Below are 18,597 nucleotides of genomic sequence, written 5' to 3' on the forward strand. Positions count from 1 at the left end.
CGGCGGCGGGGCCGGGAGCGAGCGGTGGCGGCGGCGGCGTGGGGAGAGGCGTGGAGCGGAGCCTGGGGCTGCAGCAGCACGGGGACCCCGGAGTAGAAAGCCCCGGGGACAAGGAAGGAAGGCCCGGCCGCCAAATCCCTGAGCAACCGTTCTTCTTGGATTTTGGGGGGAGCCTGCCCCCCCCACTTCGTCTTCAAACGCCCCCAACTCACCCCCCACAGCCCCGGCCGCTGACGGGAGGAGGCGGCGGCGGCAGCGGGGGGCTGAGGGGCGCCGCCATGCCTCTCCCGCGGTGAAGCGCCCCGGCCGTGAGGAGCCGCTGGTCTCCCCGGTGATGTCCCCCAGGCGGCAGGCGAAAGCGACTCACTCGAGCCCTGGGGTAAAGGCCTAGCTTATCCAGCTTCCTTCCTCCTCTTCCTCCTCCTCCTCCTCCTCCTCCTCTTCCCCTCTCCCTCCCCCTCCTTCTCCTCCTCCTCTCCCCCCCTTCGTCCTCCCCTCCCGGTCTCTTCCCTCACCCTTCCCCGCGCCCCCATCTTTCCCTCCCTCCCTCCCACCCCTCCAGCAGCGATGGCAGAGGAACAACAACAGCCGCCACCACAGCAGCCTGATGCCCATCAGCAGCTTCCCCCCAGCGCCCCCAACTCGGGGGTGGCCCTGCCAGCCCTTGTGCCCGGGCTGCCAGGGACAGAGGCCAGCGCGCTGCAACACAAGATCAAGAACTCCATCTGGTAAGAGGATCCTCCATCGCTGGGGTGAAAAAGCCCAGGCACATTTCTGCTGCAAAGTGGGTGGGGGGCGGCGGGCGGAGGAGCGGAGGAGGAGGTTGATGCTTTCATTGAATGTAGCTTTCCCCTAGTCGGGTGCACATTTGTAGGACCTCTGGAGGTGTGGGGACTTTGCATCAGTCAGCCCCTGTCTCCTTAACTAAAAAATGCTTTTACCCCCTCCTCAATTGTGAGTGCAGATAAACAAGTTTTTTGGTTTTATTTTTTCACTCATTGTAACAGAAATATGGGTCGAAATTAAGTCATATTGCATGATGGTGGCATGAATTTGAAACTGGAGAATGTGAAATGTGTTTACTCCTTTTTGCAGCCGTAGAAGGAGGAAGAAGTGTATTGTGAATTTTCACCAAACAGATACCCAAACAGATATTGTGCGTAAGAATATTGATATGCAGCACAAAACCTAATGTGTCTCTTCCTTTTCAGTTGGGTTAGCTGCTGTTTCTGAATGTTTTTGCCTCATTTATTCTAATATTAAATTTCTTTTTCAGGGAATTTATTCTTTGCATTGATTGTGAAGAAAGTGCTTCTTTAGTATAAAATATTTTAAGATGGTAGTTTACAACAAAGTGTGTTTTTTTTTTTTTTTTTTTTTTTTTTTGCTTAAAACATAGGGAATCAAATGTCTTGCCATTTGTGTGTCTTTTTAAAAGAAATCATTGATGGAATATCTTTCGCTATTTTACTTTCTCGTATGAAAATTTACAATATTTCAGCATTAGATTAAACTCCTCAAATCTAGTGGGAATCTTTTAATAATTAAATACACCGAGTTAAGTCCATCCACTGTTAGAGCCATTGCAATATTCTTTGAACATGAACTTGCATTGTTTTGCAGGATTCTTCATTAACTGCCCTTTTTTTTTAAGTGTAGCAATATTTTTTAAATGGAAAGTAATATTTGGAATTTGGCCTAAAAGATTGCTTTTAATAGAAGTATAAAAGAGAATTTCATATGGTATTTTAAAAGCCTTGATTTTGAAAATGGAAATGAAATCTTTGCAGGGCCATCATTGAATATGAGTACTAAAATACCAAACTCATTTTCTCATTTTGAAAACATATCGTAAAGCAACTGGCATTGCATGTACAGTGTTTACACATTTTTAAAGTGATACTTTTTAAATACAAGATTAAGGTTATATAGTAATTTTCATTATTTTCTTGGCATGCATCCATGCCGTCATGATGCTGATATGAAGTAGGTCAGTGCAGGCTTTAATAGTTTCATCAACAGTAGTTGGCAGTTGAATATCTTGCTTTCAGTTTTAATTTTAAAATGAAGTTTAAATATTTTAAAGGAGTATTTTTTTGGCTTTGACAGTAGTCATATTGTGGCAACTTGAAAATAGGTCCGATAAATATGATTGGGGTGTGTGTGTGTGTGTGAGACAGAAAGCAGTCTTTATTCTTCAATGGATACTCTTACCCCCTTTTTAAAGCTATAATTTAAGAGATGGTGAATATCTTACCATCAAGGTTTTCACAAAACCAGTGTTTGTTTTTTTTTTAACCTCTAGTAACGTGATGTAATTTTGTGTTTCTGAAATCATCATTAAATTGAATTAAACACTTTGATTTTTACATTCAGATGTGGCATATCCAAATTAATGGACTAAAATATTTTAAGAGAGACAAATTTTAAAAGTTGATTTAGTAATGTATATTTTAATTTATTATGAGAACAAGAGGGGAAAGGAATCTTCACTTTATAGTTTTAAAATGAGTTGTAGAGGCAACTGAGTGAAATGTTTGAATAATGATGACAGTCGAGTGCACTTTTTGGTAAATAATGTGTAAATTTAATTATTCTTTGATATTTGAGTATCCATTACAGCCGAACTGCTCTGACTTTAACATGAGAAAAACTTCTGAAGTAGAGTGCGCTCCAGTTTTGGTGCTTACTCTCAAAAAATAATGGGCAACAAACACGTGAATCCCAAAATATGAAATTTTGTATTTTTGTTTTAATATTGTAATGGTATACTTACTAGCATCTAATGTTCAACTTTAGAAATCCTATTTGCAAAAATGATTTTTATATACTTAAAATTTCAGAATAAACATTTGTAGAGAGTAAACAAGATTAGTGAATATATTTAATAGTCTCATACCTCCTGCTCCACAAGAATGGATTTATATTATTCATCAAGTGACTATAGAAAATAAAGATATCAAAAGTGAAAACTCCTTTACTACCATATTCTCCTAAGAAATAGTATATATGTATTAAATTTAAATAATTTTAATAGATGATTGCAGTTATTTAGATAATTCACATTTTTGAGGCAATAGTATTATTTTACAAATTATTCTATCACCTGATAATATTCTGAGAGACTAACAGTTTTGTACTACTTCCTGAATCATCCTTTGGTACCATTAATGAGAATTTTAAATTACTCTCAAAAGAAATGTGACATTTAAAAATTATCAAATGGGTTTTGCATTTGGTTTATCATAGTTTCTAAATTACTGGGCTTGCATATCACAAACAAGTCTGTACTTGTCCTCCTACTCTACAAATATAAATATAGTATGTGATGTAGGCCTTTCACTGGACAATGAGTTATTAGTTCATAATTAATTTATTCTGTTTATTAAACTAAAATACTGTTTGATAAAAGTACGCCCATTGAAATATCAGGCATTAAATGAGTCTGGAAAAAAAGCATTCAAAGTTGATTGGAAACTATTTCTTAAGAGTTGGAAATATATTTTAAAGGTAATTATAGAAAATAAGTTGGTACAAAATTGACAGTGTTATGTTTCTATAACATGATTATGAATACCTTCAACTGAAGTCTTGGTTAACAAGCTTGCATGTTTCTTATTCTTACTCCATAGACAAAAGGTCCAAATCTACTCACTAGGAAGGAGATTTGTTAGTAGGCATGTGTTTTAGTACTAAATATGGTGTAAGGTTATTTGTATTTTCTAAAAAGTAGAATTCCAAAATAAGCTATTTGTTGTTTAAAAAAATAAAAAACTAGTAACCCATGTCATGTATTTTTACTAAAACAAGGCCACAACCAACCTAACTGCAAACTTTCTTTTAGCTTAAATTGCACCCTCTTTGGTTACCTCAAAAAAAAAAAAAAAAAAGAAAGAAATACCAAAGCAAGTTTTCCTTCCTCTTATCTCTCAGTGTCGTCCTAGTTTAGTGAAAAATTTTTAGTGTAAGCAGCAATAAACAAATTTAGTAAGTCCTTTTATTTACCTACTTAAGGCAGTTTTACTTGAAACCCTGATAGAATAAAATTGCTATGGAAAAAATAGGATTGAGATGGTTTCTGCCTGTTTGTGAATTGAGATCATACCTACATGAGGGGGAGTGAATAACATGCATGCAGTGAGGCTGTAACATAGATACAGGTTGATCATCCCTAATCCAAAATCCCCCAAAATTCAAAATGCTCCAAAATCTGAAACACTCCAAAATCCCAAACGTTTTTAGTGCCACAAGTGAAAAATTCCACACCTGACTTCATTGTATCATGCACAAAATTATTGAAAATATTGTATAGGCCAGGTGCGGTGGCTCACGTCTGTAATCCCAGTACTCTGGGAGGCCAAGGCGGGCGGATCACCTGAGGTCGGGAGTTCAAGACCAGCCTGGCCGTGGTGAAACCCCGTCTCTACTAAAATTACAGAAAAATTAGCTAGGGGTGGTGGTGTGCACCTATAATCCCAGCTACTTGGGAAGCTGAGGCAGGAGACTCGCTTGAATCCAGGAGGCTGAGATTGCTGTGAGCCGAGATCACGCCGTTGCACTCCCGTCTGGGCAACAAGAATGAAACTCCGTAAAAAAAAGATTGTATAGAAATTCAGGTTATGTGTATAAGGTGTATATGAAACATAAATGAATTTCATGTTTAGACTTGGATTACATCTCTAAGATACTCATTACGCATATGCAAATATTCCAAAATCCAAAATAATAAATTGGAAGCACACTGGGCGCGGTGGCTCACGCCTGTAATCCCAACATTTTAGGAGGTCAAGGTGGGTGGATTGCCTGAGCTCAGGAGTTTGCAATGAGCCTGGGCAACATGGTGAAACACCGTCTTCACTAAAATACAAAAAATTAGCCAGGTGTGGCATTGTGCACCTGTAGTCCCAGCCACTTGGGAGGCTGAGGCAGGAGAATCCCTTGAACCCAGGAGGTGGAGGTTGCAGTGAGCTGAGATCGTGCCACTGAACTCCAGCTTGGGCAACAGGGCGAGACTACGGTTCAAAATAAAAAAGTAAAAATAATAAATAAACAAATCGGTAGCACATATGATCCCAGGCATTTCAGATAAGAGATAGTTAGCTTGTATTAAACTTGTACCTGAAAATTCAAAAGAAATCCTGATGTTTTATTTTAGAAAATATTCCAATACTGCATTTACTCAAATTCAGGGATTCTTAAAAGAATTTGTTATCAATTACTGTTTTTATTTCTGTAACTTTATTTGCAGGTGAGACCTCATAAACCTCTTCTTAAAACGGTCATATAAGATCTGTCGTTTTACCCACTTTATGGAAAGAGATAAACAATGACAGAAGACCTATAAGATTCCACTGATTCCTTATTAGACCCTAGAAAAAATGCTGGGATCAGAGTTCCTTATCTTTATTCAATCTTGTAAAGCATATATACTTCTGTATCTGCTATATTTTAGGCTTAAAATTATAATAAAAGTAGAATTATATATGTGATCTATTTTGGATGTTCTCTGAATTCTAGTTAAAACCAAAATTGAACAATTTTGTTTTACTTTCTTATGATGATGACAATCAACATCTAGATATTAAGTGATTAATCTCTTGTTTCCATCCTAGTTACAGGGAGCTAAGTTTGGTGATCCAAAAGGTTTACATAGTGATGCCATATTAGTGCTGATTTTCAGTCCCACATCCTAGAATGCAGTGGTTCAGTTTTATTCTTGGTTTTTGAATCAGGTGGTTTATTAACTCTGTCGAGAAATACTGTTCCCTCAACTATAGTGGGAAACATACTATAAATTCATAACTTTAGAGTTTAAGTGGAAGTCTGTGATTTTCATTTTGCTTTAAAAATAGAGACTGACTAGCACATCAGCTGGCTTCCATATATTTTTGATTAGTAGGTTGACTTGCTACCTACCCTGAATTTAGCCTGTCTTCAATACCAAGCACACAAAAGACTTAGAATGCAGTTTGCATATCCGTATTGAGCCTAGCTGTGTCCCAACACGGTTTCTGGTTCCAGGAGAAAGGCAATTCCTTGCTCTCCTATGATTTGAAACTGATAAAATTGTCTTCCCTGTTGACAAAAGTTAATTGCAAGTTAAGCAGTTTCAAGCCTGTTGATTTTCTTGTTTAGGTTGGGTAGCAGATATGTACGTGTGTAAATAATTGACCAATTTGCTCTCTCCATTGAAAGGTGTCTTGAATGATGGCATGTGCAGGACTGATTTGATTTATGTCTCACTGTAAATTTTTGGTATTATTTGGGGAAAATGAGCTTCATAGTGGTAGAAAAGACAGAAGTGTCTTGTTATGAAAGATGGATTAAGAATTATGTTGCATTACTTTTTCCATTAGAAAATAATATTGCATGCTAAAATTGTACAAATGAAAATTAAAATAAGCCTTATCATTTACTTATATTTGAGGACTTTAAGAACAGTTTGTAAGTACTCAAATGAGTATCTGCTATATACAAAGTGTTAAGCCAGAGACTGGCATTTGAGGAATGCCCATTCACTTGTAATATTAACCTTGTAAAATTGACCTAAGCAAAAATATGCAATAAAACTTCTCTTTTATTTAGCTAGGGGACCAGGAAAAGAAGTGACAAGTGTCAAGGTATGCATTGTGGAAAAAGTAGACCTTAGTTTCCTCATTTACAAAATGAGAGATTTATACTAAGTGACCTTGAAGGTTCCTGAGTTTCTAACTCTGTTACTGAATCAATATTGACAACAATAATAAAACCGTAAGCACAGTGAAAGACTAATATAATTAATTTATCGTAGGCAATCAACAGAACATTTTCACTGGATGAATTATTAGGATTTGTCAGTGTTTCCTTGGGTGTTAACTGAGGAGGACTTGCTTATTGCTACCTTATGCAAGGGTTCTGTTATGTGAGATTACTGTGCACATCTTTATTGAGCATATATTACATTTAAAGTAGTTAAGAGCTGTTTATTGTGCAAAAGTAAGGCTATGCAGTAATTCTGGTTGTTGGGGAGTTTACTAACTGCTGATTGAGAGATTGTAGTAGGGAGGCTGTGTGCTGCTTTTGTTTTGTCTTCTTTATAAAGAGATGCTCAATGTTTAACCTTATCCCATAATAGTAATGTAATATTTTAAGGTAGTGAATGTCATATTGTAAATTCAGTTATATAAATAAGAAAAGTATGTACTCTTTTCAGAATAATGTAGTGCAGCATGGAGCTTCACAGCTGTTCCTCTTCATCTAGGATAGACATTTTAATAAGTAATCGTGACAGAATGTTCTTTGTAAATTATAAGGAACATGTTAGTAAGATGGTTATTCCACATCTCTGAGCAAAGTAGACCACTCTTGTCCAGTGCCTTCTATTCTACCATTCTCTTTCTGTTTAGTCTTTTAGTTGCTTTCTCTTCTGCTTTCTGGAGGGTTCTAAGTTCAAGTTAAAAGATGAGCAGCATGGGCCAACAGGAGGAAGAATCTTCCTGCCTTGGGTAGGATAATAAAATAAGGAACAATAAGCACTAAGTCCTTAACGCACTTAGTTGCTGACTATGAGATTAAGATAATCGGCACTCAGCCCACATAAATAAAACCTTAAAACATGATTTTCTTTTTTTGCGACTGTAGATAAGCATTTACTTTTTCTATTTCACGAACTAGATACCTATTATTTATAAGACAAAATAGAAACATGAGGTTTGGTTAATTATGTACAACCTCTGTATCAGGCATCTATTACTGTAGCTCATATATATGTATATATGTGTGTGTGTGTGTATACATATATGTATAAGTTGTGTGGGAGGTGAAGTTTTCTATTTCCTCGTAACTGAGCACAAATTGAAAAATGCTGATATTCCTTGCTATTTGAGTCTTGTTTTTTTTTCCTGAGTGCAGAGAGTGAAAGGTCAGAAAGTGACAGATTCCAATCTGTTATGTCTTGGATTTTTGGAAGGCATGACTCCATATGGTACACAGTACCATGTCTTCCAAATAGCCTTATCTAAAATAAAAAAATAAATTATCTGAACCCATTTCTTGTCTAAATTTGGATACCAAGGGTTTAGATAGCAAAGGATACCTTTACACCCATTCCAACACAGGATTAGCAAATTGATTTGAACTTGCATGCAAACTCTGATTGATTAGTGATATTTCTAGCAAGGGCATAGGAATAAGAAGTAATGATACACATGCCCTGTAATTGCCACCCTTTGTCTTTCTGAAGTCAGTAATTTTTAGAATTTGAGCTCTCTTATAGATGAAGCATTAAAACAATGGCTGTCTTGGGGAGGGATAGTCACTAAGGCTAGTGTCTTTCCATTTAGGATGCCTAATTTTAAGGTATAAACCAAGCATGGAGAGCACTTGGGTTTGTGTGTTTTTCTGTTTTTCTGTGGCTTTTCTGTTTTGAGCTCCTGTATTGCCGAGTAGCTACAAGATGAGAACAGGGCACTTTGGGAGGCGGAGATGGGTGGATCACGAGATCAGGAGATCAAGACTATCCTGGCTAACATGGTGAAACCCCGTCTCTACTAAAAATATAAAAAATTAGCCAGTCACGGTGGTGGGGCCTGTAGTCCCACCTACTCAGGAGGCTGAGGCAGGAGAATCGCTTGAACCTGGGAAGCAGAGGCTGCAGTGAGCCAGGATCGTGCCACTGCACTCCAGCCTGGGTGACAGAGTGAGACTCCATCTCAAATAAAAAGAAAAAAGAAAAAACGAGAACAGGGAATTACTATATGAAGTGGCTGCTTCAATTTGCACTATCCATAACCCTTTTTCTTTGCTTCCATTATCTTATTTCTCTGCTTATGTATGTGCTGGTCTAGTCCTATTTCCTGCTACCTTAAGAATGTTGTTTCTGCTGATATAAATGTCTAACTTTAAGATCCAGTTCGTGAAGCGTGTCTCACGAAGCTCTCCTCAACTCCCAGGGAAACAATGATCTAAGTTGTGTAATTTAATATTTTTCAGTAGTTTAGACTGGCCTTACCTAAGATGAGTCCATTTTAGTGAGTTTTTACTGAATTTAAATGAAACACTCTCATTTTCTAATAGGTAAAGTTGATAGGAATTTGTAGATCGAATATATCTGAAACAAAGTGATTGCTTGCAGAATCAGTAGTTTACAATATGACAGTAAAATATGTTATTTCTATATGGCAACACCAAGAACTTACCATTGTTTTTGCAGTGTGTGTAAATTTAAAAATGTAATTGGATGAGTGTCACTTCAGTGACATCTTGCTTAGAGTAAAGTTGGTGCTTCTGGGAACCTGGGAAATGTATTCCAACAAGATGCTTTAGTTAATGTAAGTGAATCACTTCCATAATTTGATTGCAGTCATTAGATCTATTAATAAGATATATCAAAGCAATCTATGATCAAAATTTAACTGTCAGATTATTAAATGCATGTCCTTTTTTCTGAAGCAGGAGCTACTAGCAAGCAGCATTTTAGGCAGATTCGACATGTACAGGTTTTTAAGAAGTCAGAAGGTCAAAGATAAATTTTGAATTTATAGAATCATGTAGTCAGGGAAAACTGAATTCAATATACATTTATTTTAATGACTGTCACATACAAGGCATAAATAGGCTAAAAAAGAATAAGACATTATTCTTACCACTTTAAAACATTCACCCTCTTGTGTGGTAGACTCATCAATTGAATTTATCAAAAGTAAATTTTGTTAAATGCAGTAACGGTGTATAAGCAGTGGTATAAACAAATACAGAATTAGGTGAGGGAGAGACTCAACGAGGACATAATATTTTTACTGGCAAAATTCAGGATAGTGGCCTTAATGAAAAATCAAGGGATGGGCTATAAATCCACACTTAACAGTATACTTACTTGGTCATTGTTATTCTCACTAGCAGAAATTAGATTCAGAGTTGATGACGACAGTGAGCTTTGCCACTAATGTGAATAAATAGAGGAAAATAGCTTGGGAGAAAATGTGCTTGACTAAGGAATAGAATTTCCACCAACTAATCACAATCCTCTTATATTAAGCTGTGATCTACAAATAGAAGAAAGAATATAAAGTAATAGTAGAGAAGAAAAGGATGTGAGCTGGGTGGGAACTGGGGCAGAGTACCATAGTACAGATTGTCACAACCAATGTCACCTTAAACTTGGCCTTTCACAACAACCTTTCTTCTATGCCTTAGGGCCTTGCCACCTCAAATGGCTTTCATTTACTGTCATTTCATTTACTCATTTCATTACTCATTTCAGTTACTCTAATTCTTTTGATAGTAGATATTCCTTCTTTCCCTCAGTCTGGCAGCATCAGTTTCATCTTTTATTTTTCTCTCATCCCTGTGTCCAGTATTTTAACAAGTTTCTCAGTTTGCAGTGTAGCTTAAATTTCTCCTTGTCTTCCTGTTTCCACTGCTGATACGGTTTGGCTGTGTCCCCATCCAAATCTCATCTTGAATTGTAGCTCCCATAATTCCCACGTGTTGTGAGAGGGATCTGGTGGGAGATAATTGAATCTTGGGGTCAGTTTCCCCCATACTGTTCTCATGGTGGTGAATAAATCTAATGAGATGTGATGGTTTTATAAAGGGAAACCTCTTTCACTTAGCTCCCTCATTCTCTCTTTTCTGCTGCCATGTAAGATGTGCCTTTCACCTTCCACCGTGATTGTGAGGCCTCCCTCCCCCAATTGTGAGGCCTCCCCCGCCACATGGAACACAAGTCCATTGAACCTCTTTTTCCTTGTAAATTACCCAGTCTCAGGTGTGTCTTCATCAACAATGTGAAAATGGATTAATACAGTAAATTGGTACCAGTAGAGTGGGGCACTGCTGTACAGATACCCAAAAATATGGAAGTGACTTTGGAACTGGGTGACAGGCAGAGATTGGAACAGTTTGGAGAGCTCGGAGAGCTCAGAAGAAGATAGGATAATGTGAGAAAGTTTGGAACTTTCTAGAGACTTGCTGAATGGCTTTGACCAAAATGCTGATAATAATATGGACAATGAAATCCAGGCTGAGGTGGTCTCTGATGGAGATGAACCTGTCGGGAACTGGACTCTTGCTATGCTTTAGCAGAGAGACTGGTGGCCTTTTGCCCCTGCCCTAGAGATTTGTGGAACTTTTAACTTGGGGGAGATTATTTAGGGTATCTGGCAGAAGCAGTTTCTATGCAGCAAAGTGTTCAAGGGGTGACTTGGGTGCTGTTAAAAGCATTCAGTTTTAAAAGAGAAACAGCATAAAAGTTCAGAAAATTTGCAGACTGACAATGCAATAGAAAAGAAAAACCCATTTTCTGAGGAGAAGTTCAAGCCTGCTGTAGAAATTTGCATAAGTAACGAGGAACCAAATGTTAATCACCAAGACAATGGGGAAAATGTGTCAATGGCATGTCAGAGGTCCTCACAGCAGCCCCTCCCATCATAGGCCCAGAGGCCTAGGAGGAAAAAATGGTTTCATGGGCCAGTCCCAGGGTCTCCCTGCTCTTTGCAACCTAGGGACTTGGCAATAAAAAAAATTTTATTGGTTGCTCTAGAGTTTGCAATATACATTTATGACTAATCGAAGTCCACTTTTAAATAACACTATACTGCTTCACGGTTAGTGCAAGTACCTTAGAGTATCCTCAACTCCTTCATCCCAGCAGTGAATGACACTGTTGTCATTCATTTCGCTTATCCATGAGCCATACTCAATGACTACTCCATGACTATTTTGAACTGTTATCTATTAGATCAAGCAAATATAAGAAAAATAAAAGATGTTATTTTATTTTCATTTATTTCTCACTCTTCCTTTATATAGATATGAATTTCTGACCTTTATCAATATTTTCCGTCTCTCTGAAGACCTCCTCACATTTTGTGCAAGGCAGGTCTACTCGTGACAAATTCCAATTTTTGTTTCTCTGAGAAAGTCATTATTTCTTTTTCACTTTTGAAGAGTAATTTTGCCAGATACAAAATTCTAGGTTGGTGGTTTTACTTTTTCTTCAACACCAATATTTCACTCCACTTTCTTCTAGGTTGCGTGTTTTCTCAGTTCAAATCTGATATAATTCTCATCTTTATTCCTCTGTAGGTAAAGTGGTTTTTTTCTCTCTGGCTTCTTTCAAGATTTTCTCTAATTTTCTACAGGTTGAGTAAAATATGCTTAGACTTTTTTTTTTTTTTTTTTTTTTTTGGTATTTACCATGCTTGGTGTCCTCTGAGCTTCCTGAATTTGGTGTACGTCATTAATTCTGGGAAATTCTTAAGTTATTATTACTTCAAATATTTCTTCTGTTCCTTTCTTTCTTCTACTTCTGATATTCCCATTATGCTTATGTTATACCTTTTGTAATTGTCCCACAGTTCTTGGATATTCTAAGAACTATGAACTATGGAACTATGTTCCATCTTTTTCATTCAACTGAAGAAGCAAACCAAGCATCAGAACCAGACTCAGATATTACAGATTTTGGAATTATCAGACTGGGAACTTAAAATAACTATGATTAAGACACTAAGTGCTCTAAAGAAAAAAGCCTCTCCAGCCATGGCTAAAAGGGGAAATCTTTACCTAGATTTCAGAGGATGNCACCTCCGGGTTTACGCCATTCTCCTGCCTCAGCCTCCCGAGGAGCTGGGACTACAGGCGCCCGCCACCTCGCCTGGCTAGTTTTTGTATTTTTTTTAGTAGAGATGGGGTTTCACTGTGTTAGCCAGGATGGTCTCGATCTCCTGACCTCGTGATCCGCCTGTCTCGGCCTCCCAAAGTGCTGGGATTACAGGCTTGAGCCACCGCGCCCGGCCGTTTTTTGTATTTTTTAGTAAAGACAGGGTTTCACTATGTTAGCCAGGATGGTCTCGATCCCCTGACCTCATGATCCACCCATCTCGGCCTCCCAAAGTGCTGGGATTACAGGCTTGAGCCACCGCGCCCGGCCGTGTTTAAATTTTTTCATCAGTTCATTTAATACACAATTACTTAGACTAAAGATTTCAGTTTAGAGGAAAAGTGTAAACTTAAAATACTTTAAAATTTAAAAATGAGGTTTTAGCAGAATTATATTCAAAAACATCGAAATTATGGAATTATGAATTCCACCTTGGAGGACTTAAGAATGACTCAGAATACAGTAGTACCCCCCTCATTCTCGAGGGATACCTTCCAGGACCCCCAGCGGATGCCTGAAACCACAGATGGTACAGAACCCTATATATACTATATTTTTCCTATATATACCTATAATAAAGCTTAATTTATAAATTAGGCATAGTAAGAGATAAACAATAACTAATGATTATAACTAATAATACAAATAGTAAAATAAGTAATTGTAATAATTACATAGTAAAATAAGGGTTACTTGAGCATAGCACTACCATTACCCCTAAGTGTGATGACTATCAAGTGACTGAAGGGCAGGATGGAGCAGGATGGCACAAGATTTCATTACACTACTCAGACTAGGGAGCAATTTAAAACTTACAAAAATTTTTTTCTGGTATTTTCCATTTAATATTTTTGGTCTGTGGTTGACTGCAAGTAACTGAAACTTCAGAAAGTGAAACTGCAGATAATGGGGGACTACCATACTATAACTTTGAGACATGAGACTTTGGCCTAATTGTTGTTGTTTTGTTTTGCTTTGTTTGAGTTGGAGTCTCGCTCTGTCGCCCAGGCTAGAGTGCAGTGGCGTGATCTCGGCTCACTGCAAGCTCTGCCTCCCGGGTTCATGCCATTCTCCTGCCTCAGCCTCCCAGTAGCTGGGATTACAGGCGCCTGCCACCACGCCCAGTTAATTTTTTGTATTTTTAGTAGAGACGGGGTTTCACCGTGTTAGCCAGGATGGGCTCAATCTCCTGACCTTGTGATCCACCCACCTTGGCCTCGCAAAGTGCTTGTTTTGTTTTTAAGAATATGACTCCTCGCCTGTAATCCCAGCACTTTGAACCCCTGCCCCGACCCAGAAAGAAAGGAAGGAAAGAAAGCTCTGTATCTGTAGCTTAGGTAGCCACTTGTATGAATTTGAAACACTTCAGGCCCTCACAGTTGTTTTCCTATTTCAGTCCTATTCCTTCCATACTTCCCAAATAAATCTACCTCCTTCCTCATCTGCCCTCACCGACAGGTTTCCTTTGTCACCTTCAGGCTTTGGCCATAACTCAAACAAGTTACCTTAGCCTTGGGTTTTGTCTCCTAAAAAAAATTAGCTCAAACCCTCTGCTAGGACCAAACTTAAGCCTTCTCCAATTTAATGTTAAGGGGTCTTTAAAATTCCAAGTTTATCTCTTGGGAACTAGCCTGGAATACAGAATAACTAATCGGTCCATAAAACCCTAACTACTCAGTCATGAAAGGTTACTAAACCATGTAGTAGTCATCTGCTCAGTGGTTTTTAGATGAAGGACACAATGGCTTTCATTTAGAACATACGTTATTTTTAAATCTAGGTATATAGTGAAAGATATGGGATTGGGAAAACTGAAACTCTCAATAAATGATTACTTCAGTTTCACAAATTTAATTATCAATTGCTGTAAGTCCTTTATTCTGTAAAATGCACCATCAGTTTAATATCTTGTTTTGGGAGAAAATTACATTATGTTATCAAACACAGGAATAATATGTAGAAAAAAATAAAAGTGCCTCTTAAGAATGCAATAAACAAAAAAACATATTCACTAGTACCTACTACTAGGTGAAAAATAAAAAGATGTGAAAGTTGTTGTCCCCACCTTCAAATAGCTTATTAGAACAGCACTGGAAAAAAATTAAGAGTGATTAAGTGCTAAATTGTACAGAACTCACTACACACTATGAAGTCACGGAAAGGTCAATGTGCACCACAGTAGCTAAGGAATGTTTCATAGTACTTGAACTGTGGCTTCAAAAATGGTTAAAATGGTTAAGATGTAATTAAATGGCCCGGTGTGGTGGCTCAAATCCCAGCACTTTGGGAGGCCAAGGCAGGCAGATCACGAGGTCAGGAGATCGAGACCATCCTGGCTAACATGGTGAAACCCCATCTCTACTAAAATACAAAACAAAATTAGCCGGGCATGGTGGTGGGAGCCTGTAGTCCCAGCTATTCAGGAGGCTGAGGCGGGAGAATGGCACGAACCCAGGAGGTGGCGCTTGCAGTGAGCTGAGATCATGCCATTGCACTCCAGCCTTGACAACAGAGCAAGACTCCGTCTCAAAAAAAACAAAAAAACAAACAAAACAAAACAAAACAAACCCAAAAAAGATATAATTAAATAGGGTCTGGAGACAAATTATGTAAAAAAGAAGTAAAGCAGGAATGAAAGTAGGATCACAAAATATAAGGCAAACAGTGAGATGTCTGAGGGACTGAAGTGGATGTTGAATGCTGGTAAATAGCAAGAAGGCTTATTTTGACTGCAATATACAGCATAGTGCAGTGGGGAAAAAGGACAAGGGCACAGAACAGCTATGTTGCTGCTGTAATAACCCAGGAATGAGATGGTGAAGTACTGAATTATGGTCTTGCCAGTCGTATTAGTCCATTTTCATGCTGCTGTTAAAGACATACCTGAGACTTGGTAATTTATAAAGAAAAAGAAGTTTAATGGACTCAACAGCTCCACATGGCTGGGGAGGCTTTACAATCATGGCGGAAGGTGAAAGGCTTACTTTACATGGGGGCAGACAACAGAAGATGAGAGTCAAGTGAAAGGGGTTTCTCCTTATAAAACCATTAGATCTTGTGAGACTTATTCACTACCACGAGAACAGTATGGGGGAAATCGCCCCATGATTCAATTATCAACCACCAAGTCCCTCCCACAACATGTAGGAATTATGGAAGCTAAATTTAAGATGAGATTTGGGTAGGGACACAGCCAAACCATATCATTCCACCCTGCCCTCCCCCCCAAAATCTCATGTCCTCACATTTCAAAACCAAATATGCCTTCCCAACAGTCCCTCAAAGTCTTAACTCATTTGAGCATTAACTCAAAAGTCCCTAGTCCAAAATCTTACCCAAGACAAGGCAAATCCCTTCCACTTATGAGCCTGTAAAATCAAAAAGCTAGTTACTTCCTAGATACAATGGGGTACAGGCACTGGAAAAATATACCCATTCCAAATGGGAGAAATTGTTCAAACGAAGGAGCTAAAGGCCCCATATTAAGTCTGAAATCCAGTGGGGCAGTCAAATCTTAGCTCCAAAATGATCTCCTTTGACTCCATGTCTCACATCCAGGTCACTCTGATGCAAGAGGTGGGTTCCCATGGTCTTGAGCAGCTCTGCCCCTGTCGTTTTGCAGGATACAGCCTCTCTTGGTGGCTTTCACGGGCTGGTGTTTAGTGTCTGCAGCTTTTCCAGGTGCATGGTGCAAGTCATTGGTGGATCTACCATTCTGGGGTCTGGAGAATGGTGGCCTTTTTCTCACAGCTCTGCTAGGCAGTGCCCCAGTGGGGACTCTGTGTAGGGGCTTCAGCCTCAGATTTCCATTCTGCACTGCCCTAGCAGAGGTTCCATGAGGGCCCCACCTCTGCAGCAAACTTCTGTCTGGACATCAAGTTGTTTCCATACATCCTCTGAAATCTAGGTAAAGATTTCCCCTTTTAGCCATGGCTGGAGAGGCTTTTTTCTTTAGAGCACTTAGTGTCTTAATCATAGTTATTTTAAGTTCCCAGTCTGATAATTCCAAAATCTGTAATATCTGAGTCTGGTTCTGATGCTTGGTTTGCTTCTTCAGTTGAATGAAAAGATGGAACATAGTTCCATAGTTCATAGTTCTTAGAATATCCAAGAACTGTGGGACAATTACAAAAGGTATAACATAAGCATAATGGGAATATCAGAAGTAGAAGAAAGAAAGGAACAGAAGAAATATTTGAAGTAATAATAACTTAAGAATTTCCCAGAATTAATGACGTACACCAAATTCAGGAAGCTCAGAGGACACCAAGCATGGTAAATACCAAAAAAAAAAAAAAAAGTCTAAGCATATTTTACTCAACCTGTAGAAAATTAGAGAAAATCTTGAAAGAAGCCAGAGAGAAAAAAACCACTTTACCTACAGAGGAATAAAGATGAGAATTATATCAGATTTGAACTGAGAAAACACGCAACCTAGAAGAAAGTGGAGTGAAATATTGGTGTTGAAGAAAAGTAAAACCACCAACCTAGAATTTTGTATCTGGCAAAATTACTCTTCAAAAGTGAAAAGAAATAATGACTTTCTCAGAGAAACAAAATTGGAATTTGTCACGAGTAGACCTGCCTTGCACAAAATGTGAGGAGGTCTTCAGAGAGACGGAAAATATTGATAAAGGTCAGAAATTCATATCTATATAAAGGAAGAGTGAGAAATAAATGAAAATAAAATAACATCTTTTATTTTCTTATATTTGCTTGATCTAATAGATAACAGTTCAAAATAGTCATGGAGTAGTCATTGAGTATGGCTCATGGATAAGCGAAATGAATGACAACAGTGTCATTCACTGCTGGGATGAAGGAGTTGAGGATACTCTAAGGTACTTGCACTAACCGTGAAGCAGTATAGTGTTATTTAAAAGTGGACTTCGATTAGTCATAAATGTATATTGCAAACTCTAGAGCAACCAATAAAATTTTTTTTAATGCCAAGTCCCTAGGTTGCAAAGAGCAGGGAGACCCTGGGACTGGCCCATGAAACCATTTTTTCCTCCTAGGCCTCTGGGCCTATGATGGGAGGGGCTGCTGTGAGGACCTCTGACATGCCATTGACACATTTTCCCCATTGTCTTGGTGATTAACATTTGGTTCCTCGTTACTTATGCAAATTTCTACAGCAGGCTTGAACTTCTCCTCAGAAAATGGGTTTTTCTATTTAAAAGTGGACTTCGATTTGTCATAAATGTATATTGCAAACTCTAGAGCAACCAATAAAATTTTTTTTAATAAAGGAAGTGTGCTTGATTGCTAAGAGACTTTAGAATATGGAATCATGTAAAATGCTCAAATTCAGAATGGAAGACAAAAGAGAAATGGAAACAACATGGACAATGAATAGTAAAAAGTTAAAGTTATGGTCCATATCAATTCAGTTATCTCAGTTATCATTTCAAGTGTGGATGTTTTAAAATAACACCAATTAAAAAGAGTGGATAAAAAACAAGACTCAACTATATGTTGTCTACAAGTTTATCCTTTACAGTAACCAATTTCACTTTATCATTTAATAACCAATTACTTGTAACATATTTCATGAATGTGTTGTAACACTGAAGTTGAGAACCTTTGCAAAATACTAAAAGCCAGTGGCAAAGTGCTTAAATTACAGAGGTAAAGAGGAAGTGGCCATATTTGGTGCCCAGTGTTAACGTATAAACCACTTAGTTTCTTCTACTTAGAATTAATTTTACAAGTAATTATTGAGCACTTCTTATGTGGATTCTAATTTTTTATAAAATAGCTTGATTGAGATAATTTACATACCAAAGAATTTTTCCTATATTAAATAGATTTGAGGAACCTCCCAACAGAAAGCAAGCTCCTTTTTGTTCTTTGATGGTTGACCACTCCCACTCCCATCCTAGTTTTGGGTGCTACCTTTCTTTGGGGCTGCAGTTTACTTTTGATGCCCTTTCTCAGTAAAGGGTTTCAGC

At 38.1% G+C, this 18,597-nt stretch overlaps 1 pseudogene; it reads left to right on the forward strand.

Annotated features, from left to right (window-relative positions):
* The first annotated feature begins 567 nt into the window (after window positions 1–567).
* LOC108544638 (hydroxyacyl-coenzyme A dehydrogenase, mitochondrial pseudogene) overlaps window positions 568–18,597 on the forward strand; it is a 55,550-nt pseudogene continuing 37,520 nt past the window's right edge.

This window comes from Rhinopithecus bieti, unplaced genomic scaffold (assembly GCF_001698545.2).
Source record: "Rhinopithecus bieti isolate Rb0 unplaced genomic scaffold, ASM169854v2 scaffold_947, whole genome shotgun sequence".
NCBI lineage: Eukaryota > Metazoa > Chordata > Mammalia > Primates > Cercopithecidae > Rhinopithecus > Rhinopithecus bieti.